We start from the raw sequence: 9147 nt of genomic DNA on the forward strand, positions 1-9147 counted from the left end.
GGAATGCACTCTCTCTGATGGAAACCAAACTGCCGGCAGTTGATTTCAATCGTTGGAATTTTGTTTTGCAAAATTAATATATTTATATATATATGTACGGTTTCGAATTGTTTGCAAATGGTTTTAATTCCCGGGATCCATGTGAGAGGAGAGTGCGGCACTGTTCCTTGCAGCCGAGGGAGAGGTCCTCTCTTGTCGGGCAGTGCTTGATCATTAAGAGCTGAGAGGTTAAGTGTAAGACCATTGAGGATAATACTTGATGGGCTAATCTTGCACCTGCCCACAGTCCCTGGGTTTTTATAAGATGGCTTGGCCCAGGGACCACTTAATGTAAGTGTTGGGCCCATAGGGTCCATATGATGGACTCAAGGGGTTCATTGAGTTTTTCAGTGAATTCGGCTGGGCCTTGTTTTAGAGGCTGGGCCGAACCCATGTGGCTGGTGTGTAGATCAATGCTTGGGTCCCACGCCATACAAAGAAGCCCAACTGGGCAGCAGATTTGAAAGTAATTAGACACTGAACACTTAATGGGCCAAAAGCCCATTTCGAGGTGGGCTGATATGATCACCCATCCATGGGGCGAATTTGAGATTAAAGTTAGTAAAAGGATTGGGCCTTTTAGCCTTATCCACTCTTAGAGACCAAATTCAAATTAGATTTGAATCTGGTAACCTCCCGATAAGATCAGGAGTAAGCTAACTCTATCTGCAGAAAGGATTAAGATTATCCCCTATCCAAATACTGATTTGGATTGGGATAACTCCTAAAAAGGAGGTTTCTTAATCAAGAAGAAAGGAGGAGATTTTGAACCACCTTGAAGAGGTATAGGATATCTCATGCGAATTCATATCAGAATTCATTCATACTCTCCAGAAAAACAGAAAAAGCAGTTCAGCCTTTTTCGTTTTGGAGATCTCCTCCTGCCGCCGCCATCTGCCATTGCAAGATTAGATCTTTGCAGAAAAGAAAGTCAAGAAATCTGTTCTTGACATCAGTCTTGCAAGAAAGACTGAAAAAGATTCAGTGTTTAGTACTTCCAGAGGATTCTTGTGAAGGATCCAGTGTGTAGGACGCACCCTGCTGGTTCTGTTCCATTCACAGCTGTGTCATCTTCAGCAGGAACGGATCTTGGAGCATTCTTTGGGCGTGAACACCAACTTTGGGAGATACTGCTTCTCCGAATCAGGTATATTCCTCCCATTTATCTTTTGGTACAGATCTAGTTTGATTATGGTTCAAGTAGGATCCTTGAATACTGTATTCTAAATTTAGGGAATATGATTCCCAGTTGAGAGAAGGTAGGAAATTTTTGAAATTCGCCTACCCATTCCGCAACCTTTATGGCGTCCATTAGATGGATCCTACCATTCTTTCAGCATTGCCCGCATGCATTGCATTAGGTCGTCCAGCTAGTTCTGGCAGGTTGCCAGTGGGACAACAGTTGGTTCAGCGAAGGTTGTTTCGATAGGGAGTGGAAGAGGGGTGTTCAATGCAGGAAGGTTCAGAGGCGTCACTGCTTGTGGCGCATTCAAACTGGGGATCCCATCCACTGAAAGAGGGATGGTGAACTACCCAATGCACACCACAGGAACTTGGAGTTGCTCTCCGGTGGTGGTCATTTTTGTGCCACGTCCGGCATTGTTGGAGGAAGCCATGGGTGTTGGAGTTTTTTGGAAGAAGAGTAGGTAAGAGAGGTAAGAGAGATTTAGAGGGAGGCTTTTAGAAGCATTCCCACAGACGGCACCAATTGATGGTGCACAATTCGGTCGGTCCTAGCTGTCAATGATTTTGCCTCTGACTGGAGCAACAGGGAGCCTGAAACAGGGAAGATGAGAGAACTCTTGGGGGAAACCCAGTGAGATAACTCCAAAGCTCAAGTTAGTATTCTCAAAGGCAAGGTAAAGACCAAATGTCGCAAAGTTCACATACCTTGTTGTTGGGGGGTAAGGGGCCTTTTATAACCAATTCGCGCACTCACTCCGAGGCCTCTGTCAGGTAGGGTATGATTACTTCTGTGTTTCTGCCAGTTCGGATGTCATCCTTTCTGCTGGGATAGAACCGCCACTGCTCCTTGTCGGAGCCGTCTCTGTAACTGGAGATGGCGGTGGCAGGTGGCGGTGGCAGGTGGCCGTTTGAAGTGCGGCTGTCAAGCGTCAGATCCCAAGTTAGTCAGGTGCGCCGCCCCTAGATACGAACTTCCTCGATGTCAGGCAGGGTACGGTTTGTTCAGTTTGGCGTCCTGGAAGTGAAGTGCTGGAGTGGTGAGCGAGGTGAAGTCTTGAGTTCGGAGGTATGTCCTGAACTGTCATAGGGTAGGCCAGTTCAGTGAGATGTGTCCCGAACTGCTATAAGGCAGGCCAGTTTGGTGAGGTGTGTCCCGAACTGCTATAAGGTAGGCCAGTTTGGAGGTGCTCCGAACTGCCATAGGGCAGGCCAGTTCGGAGGTGCTTCGAACTGCCATAGGGCAGGCCAGTTCGGGTTTGGCTCGGGGCCTAAGGGAGAGCGGTTTCCCAGTAGTGAGTTCGGACTGCTGGTTCCTCCCTATGGTGCTCGCACCTTAGGCGTGCTGTTATGCCGAGTTGTTGCCTTTCCCACGTGTTGCGTAACTATGAGGTCGGGCCAAATCTTCCTTCATTAGTTACAGACGGAGCAGAATCTATAAAACACATATTTATGAGGCAAAACTTCATCAGGACCCCAATTTTGTATTGATCAAAGATTTTAACTCTTACATTTACTTCAATAAGAGAATGGTACAAAAACAATATCTGAAAAGTTGCTAAGAACTGCAAATGGAGGAGGTGCTTGAGTGATTGTAAATAGAAAATTGTGAAAGATGAGCATCAGGTGACTGTTCTTGTACATTGACCCTTAATAATAATGATCCTAAATGTTGATCTTGTACAATGTGACAAGACTTTCGCAAGCAAACAGAGCATATTGGATCAATGATCCAAACTTTTCTCTGATTATGTTTACTATAACCATTGATGTGTATAAGCTGGGGTTAATATGTTTAGCATATGCTTTTTATTTTATTCTATTTTTGATAAAAGGTAAGGTATATTTCATTAAAAGACTTTAGAAGAAAAGATACAAGGACATGCCAATGATTGTCATTGATTTTTTTTTTCCATTTAGTCACTAATGGTCCATACTTTAAATTTTGTCAAAGATACAAATAGTTAATTATTATTGGTGTGGTTGAATTCAAATTGGCTACTGCTGAAGCAAGAGAATTTGGTTGTGACCAAGGGCTATGTTTGGTTTGAAAGAAAATTAGAGAAAGAGAGAGAGAGAGTTGGGGAAAGTTTTCAAACAAAAATTTGTGAAATTCCTTGAGAACTTTCCTTCAAATTTTCTGTTTCTCTCTTATTTTTAATCACACCAAACAGGCAAACACACCTTACAGAAATGGCATGATTAACAAGTCAAATAATGAAGTCATTTTTCTTGTTAGGTGGGCTATAGATATAATTGCTAGCTCACCTCCAAGTCACACTCATAACAAATATAATTGCAACGTGCTTTATTATGCTTATAATATTTAGAAAAGTGGTTTCTAAATATTAAAAATCCATTATTTATATGGGTATTTTAACCGAAAAAATGAGATAAGTCATTAAAACAAGGAATGCCAAATGCAGCCTTAATTGGACTCCAGATCTGCTGATCACAATACATTGCTGGCCACTTCATTCCAATACTAATGATATAAAGTACAAGAGATGTTCTCAGTGTGTGGCTAGGTGAACATGACCAACAATGTATTGTGGTTAGCATCCAAACTCTTTTTAATTGGACCAAGTAAAATGGTTCCTAATGGTAAATGATAATAGGGTCAATTAGTTAACTAGTTTATTAAAATTTTAATTTGGTTAAATATAAAACTAGGCCTGAGGTTGAACCACTTTTTCATCCGAGTCAATGGTCAGCTGTTCAACCATCTAGATTAACCCATGATGTCATCACTATAAGGAAACCTCAGAAAAAAGTGAAAAAAAAAATAAAATAAGGGTAAAATACAAAAACCTCTCCTAAAGTTTCTAACAATCATAAAAACCTCCCCTGTAGTTTTACTTTAGCAAAAACCTCCCCTCTATTTTTGAAAATTTGAATAAATACCTCCTTTCCGTCAATGGTTTAGACGGAAAAAGTTAAAAAGATTATCTTTTTTCAAAATACCTATTTTACCCTTTTACGAATTAATGTGCATTGATTTTTACTAAAATAACCCTAAGTAACTCCATAATAATACTGTTCATCTTCTTCCTCACACACAGCGGCAGAATGGTGGTGCACTCCCCCTCCAGACACATCACATATTCCAATACCCGGACCATTGAATTTGCACCGGAGATCCAATACACCATCTCGCTCTATAACACCAAATCATTTTGTAGCTAGAGCCATGAGTAGTACTATCGCAGAGAGATGAGCTATCACCTCCGCATCGAATTCCAGTGGGTTTCCTGATCTCTTCTTCTTCAGCATTGCCGTGCTGCTACTCTAGCTTTTCCGACCCTTGGATTCTGAACTCCATATGTGTTTTACTGCCAGCTCCTTCCTGTTCCCTAGAATCACTTTATAAACATTCCCCAGACCCTCCCTTCCGAATCAAATTCTCATCTTTTATCGAATTCAATATATCTTCTTCGCAGAAACTCAACACACGAAACGATTTTACATTCTAAGAGTCTTTTGACAATGCACGGTCTTGTTCATCATTTCGTCTCTTGCTTTTTATGAAAATGAAGCACCCAAACAATGCTATCAACACAGCAATTCCCGCTACAAAGCAAAATACAAGTGTAAGGAGCCCCATTGAACTGCTAGAATCTGACGGACAAGGACCAAATTAAGCAGCCATTGTTCGGACCACAGAGTCTGGAGCTGTCATTATAACCTTCCAGCCCAAGAGATTGCGGTATGCATACTATTAACCTATTGTGTGACACATCGAAAAGGTTAAGCCTAAGAGAAGATAAACTCACCGGAATTGATCCTGTTAGCTAGTTATTTGATAGGTTTAATGAGTTCAGGGAGGGAGGGTAATGCCCCCAGTGTAGATGGAATTTGACCAGTGAGTGAGTTGTTGGTGAAATTTATGACATTCAAAGAAACGCATGAACCTAACGTGTCGGGTATGCTGCCAGAAAACATGTTGTCTTGCAGCTGAATAATGTTGAGCCTCTTTAATTTTTTGATACTAAGCAGAATGTCACCTAAGAACTTGTTGGAGCTCAAATCAATAGAAACCAGAGTCGTCGCTTCTGAGATTTTTGACGGCAATTCACCTAAAAATCTATTATTTGCTATGTATAACTGCCATAGTGCTTTGGCATTCATGACTTCGGACATAACGGCTCTTCCTAGGTGATTCATAGCAAAATTGATGATGTTGAAGTGAGGCAAACCCCAAATTCCAGTAGGGACACTGCGAGAAAGGGAATTATTGCTTACGCGGAAACGAGTTAGAGTTGAACAATTCGCATAAGTGGCCGAAATTTCTCTAGTAAACTTGTTCTACAGCATGAGCAAGGCTTTCAACATGTCGTTCTTGCACATATCAGGTGGAATCGGACCTGTCAAATAATTCTCAAAGACATTGATGGTATCAAAGTCCATCTAGTAACCAAGCCTCTGAGGGAGAGTACCATTTAGGTTGTTTCAGTAAAGCATCAAATTCACGAGATACTTAAAATCCAATAGATTATTCTCGAAGAGTTGTATAGAGATGAGCTACGTCAAGGATCTAAGTTCTGAGAGATCTCCTTCGAGATTGTTAGTTGAAGCGTCGAAGTAATAGAGATTGGTAAGCTTTCTGAACCCGACTGGAGCTTACCGTAGACATGGAGAGGCTTGGAGGCAAGACCAACAACAGCGAAAGTGTTGAGGCCACCCCTATAAGTACCCATTTGGATGAAGGTGTAAGCAAACACCGTATGGGTTGAAAGCTCACTGAAAGATGCCGCCATCGAGGAACTGATCCTATTCAAGGAATGGTGGTGATGGAACAGGTGGAGGGGAAGCAGAGGTGGGGACATCAGGACTATTTTAGTAAAAACAGATGCACATTAATTCATGAAAGGGTAAAATAGGTATTTTGAAAAATATCATCTCCTTAACATTTTCGCCTTTGTCCTTGATGGAAGGGAGGTATTTGTTGAATTTTCCAAAACTTAATGGAAGGTTTTTACTAAAATAAAACTATAGGGGAAGATTTTATGATTGTCTGAAACTTCAGGGGAGGTTTTGTCATTTTACCCAAAAAATAATTATAATAATCAATAGAACGAACAAATCAGGTGGATCTAGGGCTGAACATTCGGTTAAAATCAAACTGAATAAGCCAAAATTCTAAGGGAGAAAACCCAATTGAAACCAAATTAACAAATATCAAAATAACAAGGAAGTCTAAAAATTTTCTCCTTCTTTTTTAATTTTTTAATCCATGTCATTTTTGAAACTACCAATTAGAAACTCTACTTTCCCAAAAACAAAAAAAAAATCTTCCTAAAATCACTCACTCTCTCTCTCTCTCTCTCTCTCTCTCTCTCTTCGGCATGTTCCAATAACCTAAATAATCTAATATCCTAAAATTTCTCTAAAACAACCTCCCTCATTATCCCCAACTTTCTCCTAAGCTATCCCTAATTTAGTTTCTCTCCTAAATTATCTCTAATTCTTATTTATCTTCTCACTCACTTTTTATCTACATCTATCTAAAGAAAAGTTTGAATTAAAAAATTTAAGAATTATTTAAATATTCTAACAAAATTATATAGTAAATTTTAAAATATTTATTAAAAATACAAAAAATAATTATAATTGATTTAATAATGTTCATATTATTAAATATAATAGCAAGCTAGAAATTGACCCGAATTGAGATTGTGATTAGGTCAATGGGTTGCTAGTCCAATTGGATGAATCAACAATGGATTGCAAACACATATAAATTAGCTTTAATAATAATTTAACAATGGATATAGCTTTAAATATAATGGATTGGAAAAATATAATTCATGTAGTCCCATAGTTGTAATAAGGCACGAATAATGATGATGAATAAATTTGTAATTATTAAAGTGAACACCACTGATGGAGAGATGGAAAATACCGTTTTTTTTGGGTGGGAATAGAAAACACCCTTATTATATTATAATGACTAAGTTAAAAAATCAATATAAATAGTAGGGTCATTATCTAAAACTCTCCCTCACTTTTGTTAACTCACCTCCCGTTTAAACCTCTCAAGACGCCTGTCATATACATTTCTTTAGAGAAGAACCAACATTTCGTCAAGTCTAGGGGTGCATTTGAGCCGACCCGAGCCGAATAGTAAGAGGCTCGAGCTTGGGTTTGGTTCAAACTAGAACCTTGAGCTCGAGTTCGATTTGAGAAAAATGTTTTATAAAAATAAAAAAATTATATATAAAAACATTTTTATTTGATATTTAAATATATATATATATATATATAATATACTTGGCTTGCAAGCCGCACGAGCCAAGCTCTATTAGGCTCATTTATTAATTGAGCCTATAAATTGGACTCGAACTCAGCTTGAAGAACTTGACTTGTGGCCACCCCTAGTCAAGTCACCATTATAATGTAAAGTTGTCCACATAGGCATTAAAATTTATTTAAGGGTTAGTTAATTAAATATATCCTATGCACACTTTTACTAAAAAGGTGGTGTTTGGGCACGTTAGAGCCACATTATCAATTCAAAAATCAATGATTATTTTGGTGTTTGGTTGGCTGATTTTTGAGAAATCGACAAATTAATCAGAAAACAATTATTAAAATAGAGCTGAAAAAATCAACAATTTCGATGATTTCTCTTCTTAGGCCGATTCTGACTATTTTTGGATGGTGCATCATTTGACATGGATGTGGGAGATAATTCCCATCAACACAAAAGTCATTGCTGATAATCACTGCCAAGCAAACTTATATCCAATTTCTGAGAAATTAACTGACATGGTAGCAATGTTACCAAACAAACAATTTCTCTGATTTTTCAGAAATCTGTGATCTCTGATTGAGTTGGGTCTCAGTCAGTTTAGGGTCGGGTAGAATCAGTTCCAAATCAGTTCCTAAAATCGGAATCTACCTAATCGGTTTAGGTCCATCGGGTTGGACCCGATCCATTGACAATCCTAAACATCTTCTAAATATATCTAATGGTTCCAAAAACTACTTAATTATACTCAATGGGATGGCCCCACTTGACTTATTAAACAAGATCTGTGTTAGCAACAATGTGTTTTGGGATGTTATTAGACTCCAGATCTCCTGTCCACAAGAACTCTATCCACATCTACCCATAACACATTACCCCCGTGCATTGAAAACATCTCCCTGTGCATAATACCATATAAGAGGATGAGATGTTTTCCATGTGTAGCTGTGATGTTATGTGAGTAGATGTGGGGCAGGAGATCTTGACTCCGTTGTCACACACATCTTATATCTTTTTAAGCTTCAATTTTGGCCCCACTCCCTTAGCCGTCAAACAAAGGAGGTGACCCAACCAGCATTTTCTCGAAAGCAGATTTGGTCCTCACAAAAACATCTTCACAACATTCTCATAGTCCCTTGTAGTCATGCATTGGGAATATCTCCCCATGAAAAAAAAATACAAGATGTTCCTAATGGACAGCTATAAAAGCCTATGAGCACAGTTCATAGGATTTTGATTCCCATTGATGAAAAACCTTATATTCTTTTTTTTTTTTTTCAGATTTATATAGGGTCCATATAAAATTTATTTTCCCTGAGTATCGTTTACCTTATAAGTGTTAAGTGCATTTACCCTGGCTAAGATTGGGGGACAGTTTTGACTAGTATATCAGCACACCATGTAAGCCTTATCCCCACCATCATATGGGGTTCCCTACATTAATCCTTAATCCTGTTTTCATATCCATTATTATGGTTGCTTAAATAATTTTTTATTATTTTTACCAATCTCTTATTTCTTTTAACCGATTTAACCCATGAGTGATTAATTCGGGTTAACTGAACCCAATGACTGTGTACAATGTGTAGCGGGCTGTGGAGTAGGTTTCATGTATTTTATCATTGATGTGGGATACTATCATTGAATTTAGATTCGCGTTCTCCTAAACCATGCTC

Source organism: Nelumbo lutea, chromosome 6 (genome assembly GCF_056320005.1).
Source record: "Nelumbo lutea isolate HS-2025 chromosome 6, American lotus-T2T, whole genome shotgun sequence".
Taxonomy (NCBI): Eukaryota; Viridiplantae; Streptophyta; class Magnoliopsida; order Proteales; family Nelumbonaceae; genus Nelumbo; species Nelumbo lutea.